Raw genomic sequence first — 18,622 nt, forward strand, 5'->3', positions numbered from 1 at the left:
GCTTTTCCTGGAGCTGAAATCAAACCACCCAACTGCAAATTCAAGGGGCACCTGCACTAAAGAGAACCCAGAGGCTTCAGACTGAGGAAAAGGAGAGGTGGGAGATCTTTCCACATCTGATTTTTCCTGCCTTCCTTGGGAGTGCTTTCTGCCTGTCTGTGTTGGTTGTGAGGATGCAGCTGGGGCCCCCTGTCCAAAAAAAGGGAGTGCAGAACTGCTCTGCAGGGACTGGGGGAACCCCAAACCCCACGGTGCTGCCTCAGGGAGAAGGGACCAGGTCACAGAGGAGGATGTGCTGCATGTCTGGTGATCCATGGCTGGGGCTGCTTTGTGCTCAGAGAAGGAAAAGGAAAAAAGGAAAAGGGTAAAAAAAGGAAAAGGGTAAAAAAAGGAAAAAGGGGAAAAGGAAGGGGGAAAGGGGGAGAAAAGAAGGGGGAGAAAAGAAGGGGGAGAAAAGAAGGGGGAGAAAAGAAGGGGGAGAAAAGAAGGGGGAGAAAAGAAGGGGGAGAAAAGAAGGGGGGAGAAAAGAAGGGGGAGAAAAGAAGAAGGGAGAAAAGAAGGGGGAGAAAAGAAGGGGGAGAAAAGAAGGGGGAGAAAAGGAAAGGAAAAAGGAAAGGAAATAGGACAAAGGAAAAAAAGAAAAGGGGAAAAGGGAAAAGGGGAAAAGGGAAAAGGGGAAGGGGAAAAGGGGAAGGGGAAAAGGGGGAAGGAAAAGGGGAAGGGGAAAAGGGGAAGGGGAAAAGGGGGAAGGGGAAAAGGGGAAGGGGAAAAGGGGAAAGGAAAAAGGGAAGGGGAAAAGGGGGAAGGGGAAAGGGGAAGGGGAGAAAGGGAAAAGGGGAAGAGAAAAGGGGGAAGGGGAAAAGGGGAAGGAAAAGGAAGAAAAGGGGGAAGGGGAAAAAGGAAGGAAAAGGGGGAAGGGGAAGAAAAGGAAAAAGGGAAGGAAGGAAAAAAGGAAGGGGAAAAAAGGGGGAAGGGGAAAAAAAAAGGGGAAGGGAAAAAAAGGGGAAGGGGAAAAAAGGGGAAGGGGAAAGAAAAGGGGAAGGGAAGAAAAGGAGGAAAAGGAAGGAAAAGGAAAAAGGGAAAAAGGGAAAAAAGGGGAAAAGGGGAAAAGGGGAAAAGGGGAAAAGGGGAAAAGGGGAAAAGGGGAAAAGGGGAAAAGGGGAAAAGGGGAAAAGGAAGGAGAGAGAGGTTGGTTCTGTATAAGGCTCGTTTTGGTACCACTCTGGTTTCTGCTACAACAAATGCTTGAAGATGAACGAAAAGGCTCTTACCACCCTGTGGGTGTGTCTACAGGGTGTGTCTCAGACATCCAAAGCAGTTGGATGATTCCCCTTCCTCTGGAACAGCTGCTTTCAGTGCCCCTGATTTGCTCTGTGGATGCAGAGCTGGATCCTGCTGTCACTTTGCAACAAGACTCACTGGACCATTGGAGCACCTTCACTTCCACCTCCTCTCCTCTTCCTTCTGAGCAATAATTTGACTAAAGAAAAAGGCTTTTCATGTGGGATCAGAGGTGCAGGCCCCAGAGAGCGAAAGGATGAGTCCTGTGAACTGTCAGTGCTCAGAATTCCTCCAGCTCCCCCCAGCAGAGCTCAGCACCTCCTGAGAGCAGGATTAATGAGCAACAGCAGCACCAAAACTCTTCACAAAACAGGAACGTTGTGCTCAGATGCCAGGGGGGTGGAAGACACAAGCTCTGCAAGTTCCATGACTGGACCTGGACTATGATTCACCTGTTCCACTCCATCCTCTGGCTTTTCCCCTTCCCTTAGGCCTTCTGAGTCACAGCTCACTGAGCTTTGGCCTAAACTTCAAATCAGTAGAGCTGCTTCAACTGTTTCTCTGTGGGCTGGTAATGTTCAGATGTAGTAAAACAAAGCCAAACTCCTTGAATTGTTATTTCCTTCTGTTTAAAGAATTTAAACCCACGATTTGAAAACATATCTGATTTCCCTTTCTCAGTACACGGCAGGACCTGGGATATGCAGAAGCAACAAGTGAACAAAAAAATCCATCCTCCCGAGGCTTCCCATCCTCTTTCTTCCATGCTATTTCCATTAATCAGGAGTGGAAAATGTAAACATTGGTTTAGCTGCTTCGCTGCAAACTCCTCTAGGTTTTCCAGAGTGCAAGCTGTGCATCAGTAAACCTGATCTGCTTATTCTGGATGTGATCCTAAACCTTTCCAGAGTTCCAGAATATCCTCAGTGAGCAACAAAAACACTTCCCAAGGAATCAGTGAAAAAGGGGACACCACAAGTGTCCTCCTCTCCAAATGGGATGCACTGGTGCTATCACAGATTCACTCACAGCTTCCAGTGAGGAGTTCCAGTTACACTGGTTGGGATTTGTCCTTCCCCACCCTCCCAGGATCCTCTCGGTGCAATCAGGGTTGGAACAGATGGGGCTCATTAGAGAGGCACATCCCTAATAAATATCCCAGCCTTGATACTTGTTAAAATCATTCATTTTAACTTGATGCAACAACAAATTATGCAGGGCAGCTGTGCTGGCAGCACAGTAATTTGTGTCAACCCCCCACCGTGACATTGGGAAAAGGGAGCTGGGAATGAGGAGCCAAAAAAAGGCAGTGGTTTGTTGTTGGCACAGCTTAATGAAGGTGTCATTAATGAGGCCAATGATTGGTATCATCTGGTGGAACAAAAGGAGCAGCACTTCTGCTGCCTTCCATTCCCAATGCCAGGACTCTGCAGCCATGGTTCAACAATGGGATCTGCTGGAACGTCAGCAGGGTTGGAAATAACCCCCCAGAAATAACCCCCTTGTGCTAAGGTGTTCTTGGAGGGTGCAGCAATGAGGGGGAAATATCTATTACTGCTGAGGAGATAATGGGACATTCCTGGGTAAAGACTGGAGATAACAGGACATTCCTAGGTAAAGACATGCTCCAGGTGCCATTCAGGTGCCATCCATGCCAGCTCAGGTGCCAATTCCCCACGTGCTCCGTTCTGGAAGCTGTTGGGAAGCAGAGAGGTCATGGATTATTATCAGCAAATTGTAGGTTGTTTTATTCCAAGCCCAAACCTACAGAGTCAGGCCTGGAGGAGACAATGTCCTCAGTGCAATCTGGACTGCTTGCTTTCCAGAACAGGCTCCCAAATGCCCAAAATATCTTCTATACACCCCTGTGTTACTGGGAAAAGGGCTGCACTGAGAAGGGAACTGGTGCCTTCAGCAGTGCCAGCTCAGGGCAATCATGAGCTCAAACTACTGGGAGAGTTGCACATTGACAGAAATAGGTGATTTCACCAAACAGGAGGAAATGCTTGTTTTCCTCTCATTTTAGCTGTGGAAATTAGGAGGAATTCTGTTGGATGTGCACTGTTGTAAAAACCTTGAGACAGGAGAATAAATCATGGAATCCCAGATTGGTTTGGGTTGGAAGGGACCTTAAAGCCCACCCAGTCCCACCCCTGCCATGGGCAGGGGCACCTTCCACTAGCCCAGGTTGTTCCAACCTGGCCTTGGACACTTCCAGGGATCCAGGGGCAGCCACAGCTGCTCTGGGCAACCTGTGCCAGGGCCTGCCCACCCTCCCAGGGAAGGATTTCTCCCCAATATCCCATCTCACCCTGCCCTCTAGCAGTGGAAAACCATTCCCCCTTGTCCTGGCACTCCAAGCCCTTGAAGTCCAGGAATTTTTCTCTCCACATTTGCTGACATGGAAGAAGTTCCTGGCACTTCCAGCAGCTGTCCATGCCTGGCTGTGGGAAGGGCTGTGCAGCAGCAGAGGTGCTTTAGGAGGCTGTGATGGGAGAAGGCTTTGGGCTCCTCCTGCTCTCCAGCAACATGTCCAGTGTTCAGCTTCCTCTGTACACCCCCCCTCACACCGGGGTCCCAGGACTGGGCTGCACCACCTGACACAGGGGACTGGGAGCCAAGTCACCCTGTGGATCACCATCTCCAGCCTTCATACTGCCAGGATACTCCTGCAGCACAGTCTCCAAGGGATTAACAGAGGATCTGCTTTCCCCTGCACAGATGACAGGGCAGCAAACACTTCCCTTGCCCTGCAGGGACCCCAGCGCTGAAAATCCCAAAGCAACACCTTCAACCTACCACAGGAAACCCGACAGCAGAGGAAGGGACAAGTTTACTCACCTCCTGGGTGCCATATGCTGGAGGGGAATATTTTGGGCTTTTAGGAAGCTTGGGGTTTCCATGTTTTCCATGTGTGAGGAAGCGTCTGCCACCAAGGAATGTTGCTCCATTGAGCTGCGAGCAACGGGTCCAAATATTCCTGGAGAAGGGATTTTGGGGTTTAGATGGGCTATTAATCATTTTCCCTGGAGCAACAGGCACCCAGCTCTGCACCAGGCACGGAGGGAGAGACGTGCTGGAGAGTTAAATCCCGCTGTAAGCACGTCATTTTCCAGCGGGTTGGGTCCAATTCCGGACACCACGAGCACATGTAGGACACAGTGACAAGCTGTGCTGTGCTGCAGCCCAATGCCGAGTGACAAAAATCCCAAATCCCTAAAAAGAGATTCAGGAAGTGGCTGGGTGGAAGGGTGAGCACAGGGAGGTGGTAATTAGATCAGTGGAGGAAGGTGGTAATTAGATCTGCTGCTCACCACGGGCTCAGCCTTCAGCTGTCACTCCCCCACTCCCGAGAACTTGTGGAAAACATTCCTGTCTCCTGGAGAGAGCATCCCTCCTCATCATGTGCAAATGGGCATCTGGGAGGGAAACTCTTCCACGAAAGCAGAGGAATCCTTGTCCCTGGATGACCAACTCCAGATCTGCCCAGTGGATCTCAGGCATGTCAGGAATGCAGTGATGGGACAAGGAGTGATGGTACAAATGGAAAGAGGAAATTTAGGTTAATATTAGGAAGGAATTCTTCCCTAGGAGGGTGGGCAGGCCCTGGCACAGGTTGCCCACAGCAGCTGTGGCTGCCCCTGGATCCCTGGGAGTGTCCAAGGCCAGGTTGGAGCACCCTGGGCTGGTGGAAGGTGTCCGTGCCCATGGCAGGGGTGGGACTGGATGGGCTTTCAGGTCCCTTCCAACCCCTTAACAATCTGTGATTTCATGTCCTCTCATGGTTATAACTCTGAATCCCAACCAGAGATCAGGGCAGATTCCAAAATCAGGGTGCTCACAGAGGTTTAATGTCATGTCATCTGACCACTTTCTGCTGGACTGATTTTCCAGTTGTTCCAGTCTTTATTTTTTTGACTAAATTTAGAACCAGTGGGACAACTGTGGCCCAGGGACATGGTGGGGTCACCACCACCCTCTGGAGGTGTTCAAGAGGTGTCTGGATGTGGCACTTGGGGACATGGTTTAGGGGTGATTGTGGTGGTGGTGGGTTGGCAGCTGGACTAGATGATCCTGAAGGTCTCTTTCAACCTTGATGATTCTGTGGAGATTAGGAATATTAGGTGTAGATTAGATATTAGGGAAAATTTCTTCATTAAAAGGGTTGTTCAGCACTGGCACACCAGGGAAGGACTTACCATCCCAGGAAATGTTCAAAAAGCACATGGATGTGGCACTGGAGGACATGGCTTGGTGGTGAACGTGGTAGTGGTGCCGATTGGTGGTTGGACTTGATGATCCTAAAGATCTTTTCCAGATAATCCCATGCATGTGGAATATAAATATTGTGCAACACACAGGTTTAGAGCACTTTAAACAGTTAACTTCCAGTAACAACTCTGGAAAGGTCTCATGAGTCCCCATTTTTAATTGCACGTTCTCCCTGCAGTGATCCAGTGATTCTAAGACACAGATCCCCAGTCCCTTCCATATTTTCTGATTTCCAGCCAATAAGCAGGACAGCACATCTCATGGCTACAAAAGCTTTGGCAGACTACAACAAATTTAAAAAAAATAAATAAAAAAATCTATACTGAATCAAAGGGTCAAAATTGAACTAGAGCACAATGTTTAGGTGCAGTGGATGTTGCTGCAGTGTTAGCAAAACCTCAGGCTCTAATCCCAGGTGTTATGTCCTACTAAATTTCCAGTTCCCTGAATTAAAAAGAAATTTTAAGGTTGTGAACAAAAGCTCCAAACCACGAACTGAGAATGAAATCAAAAAGATAAAACCAACTGAATTTGGAGTTGGCCTCCAGGTCAGTGGCGGGGGGGGCTGTGATGGCACAAGGAGGTGAAGTAAAGGTTGCAGAGGTTGCAGAGTCTCTGAATTATTTTCTCTCTTCCAGGGCAGGCTGATGTCATTCCCACCTGATGCAAAATGAAGGTATAATAAATCCCAAACGGAATCCTCGCTGTCCCTGCCTGGAGCAGGAGAGCAAACCAGCACGGCACAGGAACACTAGAGGGAGCAGAGGGTGAGGAGGAGCGAAGGCAGCAAAGGAAACGCCACTCCAGCTTCTGAGGTGGGTTTGAGGAGGAGGGGAAGGGAAAGGGGGGGTGTTTCTGGTGCCTCGAGCATTGTCCCAAATTTAGTGAGCAAACAGGAGGATGTGTGTGACAGGAAGGTGGAGGACAGAAGGCACCAGCTGGATTCTCCTTTTCCACGTGTGATTAAGGATTTGGGTTCTTCAGGTCCAGCTGAGAGCCAGGTCAGCACTTTTTGGGCATGACTTGCCCAGGCTCAGCTGGTCTCCTGGAAAAGCTGGATCCCAGCTCACTGCCCTGGGGCTGCTGGGCCTCTCCTTATGGGAAAGGGAGAAAGCAGGAATGTCCTTTTGCTCAGTGAGCAAGGCAGACACAACCCAGCCCAGAAAACCCACCCATCCTATCTGGTTCTTCCTCAGGTTTGCTCTGGAACTTCCCTAACCCCCCCGGCCAGTTCCAGGCTTTCTCACTGGTTTCCTCAGTGAAAATCCAAGCGGCCCCACGTCCCTTTAAATAATCAGAATGTGACTGGGCTGCTCCCTGCCCAGTTTAATTCTCTCCCTTTCAAAGGTATTAGGACTTATTAGCACTTCAGGAGTTTGTTTTCCAGCTCTGTGCTTTGATCCTCTGCTTCCACCAGGCAGCTCTCCCCGAGCTGCTTCCCGACTTGTTCCACAGTTAATTTGTTTGGAGATCACTGGAAGTCCGAGGGCTCCAGGCACTGGGAACGTGCCAGTTGGTGCCAGGTGATTTAATTTGGAGTGGGGCAGCAGGAAGGAGGAGTTTAAACCGTTTAAAGGCTTGTCCCTCTTGCCACTGAGGAGCAGGGAGAGCAGCAGATCTGCTCAGAAAGGCTGGGATTTAAGATCCAAGAGGTGACCTTGGAGCTCATTTATTTTGGGTGCTCAGCAGATGCTGAGACATGAACTGTGCATGTGAAATACCAGTTTAAGCTGCTCTGTCATGAGGAAGCCAAGCCTCAGCCTCTAATAAATCTCCAACAGAAGGTTGGCAAAATAACCTTCTGAGAAGCTGCATTTTGACAGGATTTTTTTTTTTTTTTTAAACCATTAAGTTTTGTTTGCTGGAGCTTTGCCTTGCAAAGTGCTGGATCTGCATCCCAACACGCTGCAGGTTTAGAGAACATTTCTCAGTGTCGCTTCATATTTTAAAAATATTCTGAAAGAGTGGATTTGTCTCCTCTAGGTACAGGCTGGACTTTAGGAGATGAAACCTTTGCGATTTATCCCAGTCTTATCTTATTAATATATTTTAATTATTACATCAGGAGAAGTAATAATTAATAATAATGTAATATCTTCATGTTACCAGCTGTCAGAATTAGCCCACACCCTTTCATGGGGGTGAAGCTACCACCAGTCTTTTTGTGGCAATCCCAACCCAATTTCCCAGCTGTCCAAAGGCTCCTTTTGCTGGCACTAATTCCCCCTTTAGGAGAACTGTGCAGCTTGGTGATATTAAAGTCAGCAAAACTCTGAAGTACAGATTCATTTTGCAGGTTTTGTACCAGGGAATGTTCCTGAGGTCAGTCCTACCTCAGCACCATGTGCTGAGGAAGGATTCCAGCCTCCCTGGCTGGCACAGAGCTCCAAGGAGAATGAAACTGCACCAGGAAAGCTCCACTTTGTACAAATATAATCCAACTACGTGCTGGGGCAAAGCACACACCACCAAAAAAAATGAGATTTGCTGACACATGGGCTTTGGCATCGCACACCTTTTCCTGTTCTGGACTAAGACAGCTCTCGGGACTCTCCTGGGCAGCCCTCATTGGCTGCACCAGTGAAAACGCTCTTTTTTTTTTGCAGCACAAAGGAAACTGTAGAAGAGTTTCTACTGGCAAAATGAAAAGAATTTTTAAAAAGTCACAGCCTATGGGGACGCAGGGCCAATGTCCTGCACTTGGGGCACCACAACCCCCAGCAGCCAAGGGGAAGAGCAGATGGAAAGTGCCCAGTGGGAAAGGCCCTGGGGGTGCTGGTGGCAGGGGGTGCCCAGGGAGGTTTGGAGTCCCCAGCCCTGGAGGTGTCCCAGGAAGGACTGGCAGTGGAACTCAGTGCTCTGGGCTGGGGGACAAAGTGGGCATCGGGCACATCAACAAGGCACAGGACGAGAGGAAATGGCCTCAAGCTGTGCCAGGTTGTTCAGGTTGGATATTGAGGAAAAATTCTTCATGGAAAGTGTTGCAAAGCATTGGAATGGAAGTGGTGGAGTCCCCATCCTTGGAAGTGTTCAAGAAACACTTGGGATGTGGCACTTGGGAACAGGTTTATTGGTGACCATGGTAGTGCTGGTTGGTGGTTGGACTTGATCTTAAAGGTCTTTTCCAACCTTAGCAGTCCCTTGATTCCCTGACACACAAAAGCCCTTGTTCAATCAGCTCCACAGAACAGCCACACAACAGGTTTTGAGTGGAGAGTTCAGGCATCCAGAAAATACAGTGGCATCTGGTGTGTGGATCAGCAGGAACAAAGCTCTGCAGAATAAAACTGAAAGGGGAGAAATGCTGGGGGGTCTGTGAAAGGAAACAACTGAGAGATGCACAAATGAGCCAACAAACTTCTCACAAGTGACACCACCGACACAGGTGTGAAGGTACCAGGTTTTTTTCCCCCAGGATTGTGACTGCACAGACTGAGACACGTGCAGGCACAGGAACTCCAAGGCTTCTGCAAGTGCAAGGTACAAACAGCAAAGGCTTAGGAATTACAAAAAACAACAACAGTAAAGCTTCAAATCTAAACAGCAAGGCGGAAATTTTAATTCAACTGTTGGGAAAAACAAAACCAAAGCAGAAATTAATCAAAAATCTATCACAGTTGCCACATTTCCCAGGGTCACAGGTGCTGCTGTGGAAGGAAAACTGAGCATTTACTGCTGCAAGACATTTTAGCAGAACTGAACACAACTGGCCAGGAATTTTACTGGGACTGTGTTCACTGATCCCACAGCAGGAAGGGCAGGTGGATCCAAGGGGGGATCGCACTGGAATGCAGGACTCAGATGTCCTCCCATCACCCAGGAACACCCAGGCTTGGTCCATTTCATATTCCCAGTTTTGCTTCCTCAGGTGGTCGAATGCCCAGAGCTGTGGCTGCCCCAGCCCTGGAAGTGTCCAAGGCCAGGTTGGAGCACCCTGGACTGGTGGGAGGTGTCCCTGCCCATGGCAGGGGTGGGACTGGATGGGCTTTAAGGTCCTTTCCAACCCAAACCATTCTGGAATTCTGTAACTTCTGAAACCATTGGCCAATTCAAACCTAATTTCAGAAAAGCCCAGAGAAAATCGTGTTTCATGAAAAAAAAAAAAAAGAGAGATTGGGTAGAACAAAGGACCAGGAACAATCTCCTTAAGCAACCTCTTGTGACTAAGAGATGGGAATCGCTGTGGGCTCATTCCCTGGTGACTCACTGAGTGGGGGATGAAAGGGCACCCTTTGTCTTAAAAAAACTACCCACAGGAACATGGGGTAAGATTGTGTTGTGGCTTCAATGACCTTAAGCTCAAATCCAGCTCTGCCAACAGAGTCTGGTGACACAGGAGGGTGAGCTCAGCTTGGTCTTTAAATCTGTTCTAACATCCCATTAGCAGCCTCTTCTACGGAGGTGAAACCCAACATTAACTCCACTTGTGCCTAGAAATGAGACAAAGCATGGCTGAGAACTCCTGAGATGAAATGCTGCTGGCAGAACCACACAGCTTCTGAGGCCCCTTACAAATCCCTGTGGCAGTTCCCTATGAACACCCCCTGGAATGGGATGTGGCACAGGGAACCAGCTCCTCCCCAGAACAGCTCTTTCTCTGGGATATCTGTGCCCATCCATCACCACAAGGCAGCAGAGGCAATTTGTGAGGTTCCAAACCTCATCTCCCTGGCTCTATTTTTCCTTCCCTCCTGCTACAGTTCCTGTCTCAGGGTGTGTGACAGCACCGAGGCTGCTGCAGCAATCAAGGATCCACTCGCAGCATCCCAGTTCCAAAGGCAAGAGATTCACTTCAGCAAAAGCCCAGCAAACATCCCCACTGCTCACAGAACACCTGAAAAGCATATTTGTGGAGTGTTTGTGTCAGCTGACAGAGCAAGGTGTGTAATGAGCACTCAGTTCTCACCCCATTCCGACCAAGGTTGTTTTAATCCCATCACCACCAGCTTGATGTGAAGGTCTGAAGCTGGTTATGCTTCAGGATATCTTATCATAGAATCATGGAATGGTTTGGGTCGGAAGGGACCTTAAAGACATCTCATTCCACCCCCTGCCATGGGCAGGGACACCTTTCATTACCCCAGATTGCTCCAACCTGACCTTGGACACTTCCAGGGGTCCAGGAGCAACCACAGCTGCTCTGGGCACCCTGTACCAGGGCCTCCCCACCCTCCCAGCCAACAATTCCTTCCCAATATCCCATCTTACCCTGCCCTCTGGCAGTTTGAAGCCATTCCCTGTGTCCTCCCCAACTTGTATTCACTGCCAGGAGCACCCTGGAAGAGCTATTTGACCACTGATCCCACATTATTAAGTGGGAGATTAATTAAACCCCCTAAAGTGTTAATCATTGATTTTCATGCCTCCCTGCAGTGTTATGTGTGATGCTTTTTCTCAGGGAGTTAAACCTATTGCTCTTGCTTTTGTGTCAAGATTATGAGATTAAGAGAAACCAATCACTTTCCATTTACACTCTGTGTAACTCTGGATAAATAAACCAGAATTACTCCAGGATTACAATCTCCTTAACTAAAGAGATGTCCTAAAAACCTCACTGGTGTCCAGGTAAATAATTAAACCCCACAAGTTCCTATTTCCTAGACCTGTTCCCTGCAGTCAAACATGCACCTGCTCACATTAATGATGATCACCCAATATTGGTGATCTGCCTTTATTCAGCAGGGCAGAGCCCACAGAGCCCTCGGAGTGGGAGCTGGGCTCTGTCCTGACCCAAACACCAGGAGCAGAGCCCAGTTAACCCAGTCCTGCGCCCTGCTGCTGCTGTTTGAGCCAGGACTCCCACTGAGCTGCAGCTGGAAATGATGAGGAACCCCAACTTTCTATTTGGAAAGACTCTCAGGTAGAGAAGCCACCGAGAAACCACCACCACCATGGAGTTACTGTGGGATCACTCACCAGTTAAAGCTGCAAAACACTTCAGAGCAAATGTTTACACTTTGCTCCATAAAATAGAGTGGGGAAAAGAGTGGGAGGAAAATGTAGCAGGCCAAAAAAGCTGACATTTGTGTAAATACCTGCCTCCAACCCCTCCGTTCCTAACCTTGCAGGATTTCAAAGTCCATCACTTGTTTTAGCACACCAGCTGCTTCTCCCTCAGAGCCGGTGACAGCGGGAGAGTGAGAATGACACCACTTGGAGACAAACCAGCTTGAGTGAAAAACAACTTTTGGATATATATATATATTACACACAATATTCCAAGTTAAAAGAACATTACTGGAAAAGCTAAGACAAATATTCCAAAGTGCCAAAATTCCAGGATTAAGTGGCCTGTGCGACCTGAATTGGAGCCTTTTGTGTGGTGCGGCATCGCTGCCACCCCCAATCACACAATCATGGACTATTTTTTCCTGCAGGGCCCTTACCCCCCTCAGAGGAGAGGGTGGATGATTCTAAATTAATGAGCAGCTATTTAATATTTGTTTTCTCTTGTTGTTCAGTGTGCAGCCCATTTCTGATGGTTCCCCTCCTCAGGGGTTACTCAGAAACAGCTGAACAACTCCCTGATTCAATGTTTAATTACGGAACAAGATGATTTTGCCTCTGCTTAGTTTAACCCACTTCACTAAACTCAGGTTCTACTCTGAGCACATGTGATTAATTTATTCCTGGCTCTTCCAAGGCTCACATTCCGAATACATTTTTGATTAACTTATTGTCCCATTTTATTTATATATCGTTCTGTTTTATCTCGACCGAGTGCTGAAAAAATTCTTAGAAAGTCTCTGTGTCGTAAAAGTGCTCGTAAATTTGGGACATCCAGTTTAGAAAATGAGATCATGCTTTTTGCAGAGTGTTTAGTGTTATATGGAGCTTTAAATGCTGCAAACTCAGGTCCAGCTGCAGCTCCAAGAACACAGAGCAGATATTGCCTCAAATTGAGCAGCCAGAAAATGAGGAGCATCCAGTTAATGAACACGTGGAAAAAGGTTCCATTTGCAGCAACTCAGCCTTAGAACCTCAGTGGTGAAGGTAGAAATTAAATCAAGATTCAGGGCTGCATTGAGCTGTGGAACCACAAAACCTGGGGCTGGGTTATCAACACACTGAACTGGGCAAATGCACCCAGAGCCACGGCCTCAAAGGCTCAAAGGCCACACCACAAAAACAGGGGAAAGAGAGGGAGAAGCCCCTAAATCACCACTCCCTAGGGTCAGACTCTTCTGCAGCTCAGCTGCCCTGTGTGACCATTTATCCTGCTCTTTAACTCATTTCTTGGGCTGTATTTCCAAACTGCTGCAGCTGGGTAGGAGAGTCAGAGACCTTTTGACAATGAAGCCTGCCAGGGTTCCAGTTTATCCCTAAACTGGTGAGCTTTGTGTGGATGGGAGGGCTGGGAGGGACCCTGTGTCAGTTGTTTCAGCTGGGAGGGGAGGATGGGGAGTCCCTGATTCCACACCAGGCTCTGAAGGGGCAGCTGTTTAGAGCCCATTTCCTATTTCCTTCAGGTCCCTTTCCATCGCTGTCAAACTGGCTCTGCTCCAGTTCTGCTTCACTTCTGGTTCTTCAGCCTATTTTCTTTCCCATTTTCCTCACCAGATGCTCTTCAGTGTCCATATTCCTGGTTTAGCCTCTGCAGTCACTCCCACAAAGCTCCTGGAGGCAGCTGTTTCCCACCTGGATCCCCCCCAACCACTTCCTAAACATTCCCTGAACACCATTGCCCCCAGTAAAGCACATCCTTTCCCTTCTCCCCATATGGTCCTGACTTCCCACCCTTACAAAGTCCTTAAGGAAACAGCAGCATTTCCTCCCAACATTGGGATTATCCTCTGAAATGAACTCTGTCTGCCAGGACTTGCAGCACTTGATTCTCACAGGGGAACCTTCACTTTTCTGAGCAACTCACAGAATGTATTGCACTGAGAACTTGGCCAAACTTGGATAAATTTTAATAAAGAGGGGAAAAAACCTACTGGAGGTGACGAATTCCATCACTCTCAACTTTTAGTTCCACCTTGCAGGACTAGAAGCAGGAATACCTCAGAGGGAAAGATGAAAGACCCCAAGACATGCAGAACTTAGAGAGTCTTACACATCTGGTCTGGCAAACTGTCCACAAAGCAACTGCAACTCAGAGAAGAGGAGGGGATGAGGACCCTTTGGCCTGGGACGAGAGAGCAGAGATGGAAGCACAAGAAAGCAGAAAACATGGGGTTTGTGTGTGCAGATGTCACAGAATCACAGAACCATGGAATGGTTTGGGCTGGAAGGGACCTGAAAGTCCATCCAGGACCACCCCCTGCCATGGGCAGGGACACCTCCCACCAGCCCAGGTTGCTCCAGCCTGGCCTTGGACACCTCCAGGGATGGGGCAGCCACAGCTCGATCCACAAAATGAGAGACTGCTGCCCTCAGGTCTGGCAGCTGCTGAACAGGGCCCTGTGCTTCCAAAGCTGCTGCATTTCCATTTTAAAAGGAATACAGAGGTGGGAAGAAAGGACCTGCTGCAGAAAACACAGCAGGGTGTGCACAGCTCGTGGAAGTGCCACTTGTGAGAGCATCATCCACTCCTCATCCACTCTGGAGAGACTGCCAGAGACACCACTGGTGACTGAACCATCTCCCTACCAGAGGCAAGGAGGGGTCTAAAGGAAATCCCAGAAAAGACAATGTTGGTGCTGGCAGGGATCTATTCTGGGATTCCTCGGGGTCATTTCAAAGAACCCGCCAGCTTCTGGAACACTCCTGACCTGTGCTGTGAAACAGGTACTGTAAAACCAGACAAACCGCCCTACCTGCACTATAGTCCACATTTCCAGAATGTCCATTCTTTGCTTCAAGTTTTTTTTCCAGGAGGTTTTGATCTGGTAAAAGAAACACATCAGCTCTCTAGTCACCAGTGATAGGACTGGAAATTTATGTAGATGTGCGCAGAAGGAGTTGACCTCAGGGGAAAAATCTAGATTTATATTGCTGGTGCTGAAGCAGAATTCATTCCTCACCCAGCAGACACAAACCCAGAGCTGTTTCAGGGTGAGAAAAGTCCCTGTACAACATCAAACATGTTGTTTATGTGGCCCAGACTTCTGACACTGGTCAGTCCCAGAAGCTTTTAGAAATGCTGTTACACTTCCAGGGAAAGATTAATACAGGAAATCTGCCCCACTAGGGAATTTCCTCCTTCCATGTGCTGAGTGTGTGTGTCTTACAGCCCCAGGCCACAATAAAAACCACCTCTGCTAACTCTGCATGCTTTTATTCCCACAAGGACACTGACACCTTCCCAGAAATCCTTCCAGTCTTTCAACCTTGGTGCACACCTGCACAAGTGAATTCCACTGGGGAATTCTGTGCTCTGTTACAGGCACATTTCCTTCCATTAATATTACCTGTAATGCCTTTCAATTCCACTGAATTTTTCCTTGCTCTCAAAAACTGTCAGATTAATTAGGAATTTCTGCCTCCCTCCCTCAGTTTTATGTATTTATATACTCCTACCATGCCCCTCTCACCTGCCTCCTTTCTGGAATAAAGAATTCAGCAACTGCCAGTCTTCTTCAGGAGCCATTTCAGAGATAGTGGAACAGCCTGATAATTCCAACAATGCCTCAGAAATCTCAAACCTCATTCCCCGTTTTATGATCAGGCTGCATGCAATTAAAATCAGAGAGACTGATAGATCAGCAGTGCTGGGCTAAGCCATTTTTACACTGTGTACTCATCCAGGAATAGGCTGGTAACTGATTTTTTTATTAAGTAAATTTTATCTCTCCCAATAAAACCGAACCTTCCGGTTAGGATGGGAGAGGAGAACAACTCCACACAAGCACTGAAACTTTCTGCATAATGTGATTTCATTTCGCTCTCTTTGGCTCTAAATTTTCCTCTTCCCCTGCAGTCAATATTTATAACTTTAGCAAATGAAGAGGAATTTGATGGCCTGGCTTTGCTGAGAAACTTTGCTTTTAATAACTTTTTTTTTTTTTTTTTTTTTACTGCGTTCCTGCTCTGCTCTGGCTGAGGAAAAGCCAAATTCCTTCCTTCCCACCCAGGTGGAAATGGGACTCTGCTTGGATCTCTACATGAGAAGAGCACCTTGACAGTAGTGTAGGCAGGGAAGCAGAGGAGGAGAAAACATCCCCTTGGGGGTGATCCCCTCACACAACACACCTACATCACAGGGGGGCTTTGATCTGCCACTGTTTGCAGTTTGAATTTCTAAGAGAAAGGACAATCTGAAAAAAAACCAATCCCAATTATAACCCTGAAAATAGAAGCAGCCATGGGAATATCAACAGTCTGACTGGGACACCAGGGATTTCCACACTGATGAAGAAGGAATGTTTCAGTGCAGGGTGGGAGAGAAGCTTTGGGCTCTTTTTCAGAGCTTGAAGAACTTCTCAAGGAGTTGCAAACGTTCATTTTCCTTCCAGACCTTGAACATACCAATGAACTTGGGACAGCATTCCCTGTCCAGAGATCATGAGCACAAAGGCACTTTGGTCTAAAGCACAGGATTGTAGAATTCCAGAGTGGTTTGGGTTGGAAGGACCTTAAAGCTCATCTCATTCCACCCCCTGCCCTGGGCAGGGACACCTTTCACTAGCCCAGGTTGCTCCAACCTGGCCTTGGACACTTCCAGGGCTGGGGCAGCCACAGCTGCTCTGAACAACCTGTGCCAGGGCCTGCCCACCCTCACAGCCAGGAATTTCTCCCTAAAGTCTTACTGAATCTTCACTGAATCCCTGAGTGGAAGTTTTCCTGGAGGAGCTAAAGCTGTTCCTTGTAAACCTGTTCCTGTCCACAGCCCCCTGAGAGCCACAAACTTCCAACTGATACAACTTTTGACCTGTCATGAGCTTTAAACCAGAGAAGATTCAGGAAGTGGCAAATTTGAGAGTGTGAGGAATTTGAGTGTATTAGTCACACTGGATTAAGAACAAGGAGTTGAAGAAAAGATTAACTGTAGCATCAAAATATATTAGAATCTTGTCAGACATTCCTTATTGGCTTAGTTATAAGTTCAGAGGCAAAGCTTTGGGAGAGTTAAATGTAATAAAACTGGAGGAAAAACTCCCCTTGCACCGATGCAAACTGGTGGAAATTTGTATTCCCAGGCCTTTGCATATGTATGTGTGTGCATATATATAAATATGCATGTATACACACACATTATATATAGCTTTTCCAGTTGACATAAGACACTTCAGTAAGAAGCAGGGTATAAAAATATAAAAGGAAAGTTTTGTGAAATGCAGAAGACAGAAAACTTCAGGCAGTAAGGAAAAAAGACCCTGGGGGTGAAATATAAATAAGGGATAACCGGGGCTGTAAAAGTCTTTGTTGGGGTTATTCTTTACCTGCCAGTGCTACCCAGAAATACAGAGAGATTGCCAAAAAATAAACCCGAAGAAAAGATGCCTGCAGAGGGTATAACTGCTGAAAACCAGGCCTCTGCTCCCTTGAAATGGGAGTTGCACGTCCAGCTCAGTCTCCAGGTTTTCCTCCAGACGAGCTGAGAAATGCCCCGGTTTGGTGGAGAGCACAGGGAAGTCCTGGCTATGTTTCCAGCAGGCCTGGGTTGTAGTAAAGATGCAAAGAGCTTTTTCTCCACCCATTCATCTGTCCTATAAAAGAACCAACTGCAATTGCAATTCCCCCTCCAGCTGGAGCAGCTGCACTGCCCTCATCCCTCTGGGATCCTCGGGAAGCAGGAGTGGAACAGGCACAGCTCACCCCTTTGCTGGGGAGAGGAAAGCAAGGGATGTGAAGTTATTCTGCAGGGAGACTGCACTGCACACCAAAGCACTCAGGGATGTGTTTTCATGCACACCAACGTGAAAGTTGCTTCCCTGATGTGGTATCCTGATTTATGTCCTCTCTGATCCAGAGGAGCTTCATTAAGAAGTTGCCAAGGATCAACATTTTGACTGTTTCAGCCTTTAAGTGCCAAAGCTAGTTCATTTTGTGCAAGCTGAGGGAAGGAGAGTCACTCTGTAGGCAGCTGCCACTTGTTCCATGGCTGTTTGAGTCATACTTGGGTGTGCAGTGACACACTCCCCTAGACATATCAGGTCTCTTGGCTCTGTTGTGGCGATCCCTCTGCTTCCCAAATCCTTTCCATCTTTAGGATGGAGCTTCCTTTGGGCAGGATGGAGCTTCCTTTGGGCAGGATGTTTCTGTAAGCAAAGGAATGAGGTAGCCTACTTTCCAAAGCTAATTTCTTTCTCCAAGTGTGGACATGAGGAAGGTGGCAGAGGGTGGGATGTGACTTCAAAGCAGATGGAAATGCAGAAGAACAGTTGCTTAGCACCTATAAAAGTCAGGCCCACTTCTTCACAAGAGATGTGTGTATTTAGGGATCCATATTTAGGAATCTGCATTTGAATTCTGGCCTCTAAATAACCTAAACCCATCACAGCTCTTTTGGAATGTGTGGGTGATTAAATAAACAATAAGATTAAAAGTCATAGGGATCCTGCTGCGGTCCTGACACCAACCAGCTCCTTGGCACTCAGGGACAGCTTTTGTGTTGCCTTGGGAGCTTTGCCATCTATTAATGAGTGACAGGGAACACAAAAAGGTGCTGTAGAAACTACATTCCACAATGATTCCTCAGCCAGTGGGACAATAGGGATCAGCCAGCAGTCTTCATCTGAGCAGGAGATACAAATTAAAGGTTGGAGTCAGAGGCAATTATTCAACCTGGACTATTTCTGTGGGCACGGGAATGTTTGGGAATGGGTCTGTAGCATCTCTTTCTCTGGGAATAAATCAATACAACACGGCAGGACAGAGACAAAGCATCTCAGAAATGTATTTTTAAAAAGGCTGTAGAAATGCTCGACAGCCAGGACGAATGTGCTCCAAAGCACTTGGAAACTGAAAACATTTCCTTCACATTCTGCTCCTTACCCGATTAGGAAAACTGGCCCGACAAAAGGAGCACGAAATTACCCTGTAATGACACAGATAAGGGAAGAAAACAGAAGCGTTTCATTCCCATCAGCATCTCCTGCCTTTGTCTCAGCCTGCTCTTTAAGCCCGGCTTATGCCGACACTATTAACGTGGGTGTCTGTGACCAACTCCGGTTTTATGTTAGTG

At 47.8% G+C, this 18,622-nt stretch overlaps 1 protein-coding gene across 2 annotated transcripts in view; it reads right to left on the reverse strand.

Moving 5' to 3' along the window:
* Positions 1 to 1,780: 1,780 nt before the first annotated feature.
* CUNH8orf48 (chromosome unknown C8orf48 homolog) overlaps positions 1,781 to 18,622 on the reverse strand; it is a 46,195-nt gene continuing 29,353 nt past the window's right edge. Inside the window, exons 7-8 of one of the 2 annotated variants that reach the window (XR_007628315.1) lie at positions 4,123 to 4,261; positions 1,781 to 2,976 (exon numbers count right to left, since the gene is read on the reverse strand). The gene's annotated coding sequence lies outside the window, so the exon portion shown is untranslated. The remainder of the gene's footprint in view (positions 2,977 to 4,122; positions 4,262 to 18,622) is intronic. The other variant, XR_007628317.1, reaches the window with a different exon arrangement.

The sequence above is a fragment of the Myiozetetes cayanensis genome, unplaced genomic scaffold, assembly GCF_022539395.1.
Source record: "Myiozetetes cayanensis isolate MyiCay16 unplaced genomic scaffold, myiCay2020 scf15, whole genome shotgun sequence".
NCBI lineage: Eukaryota > Metazoa > Chordata > Aves > Passeriformes > Tyrannidae > Myiozetetes > Myiozetetes cayanensis.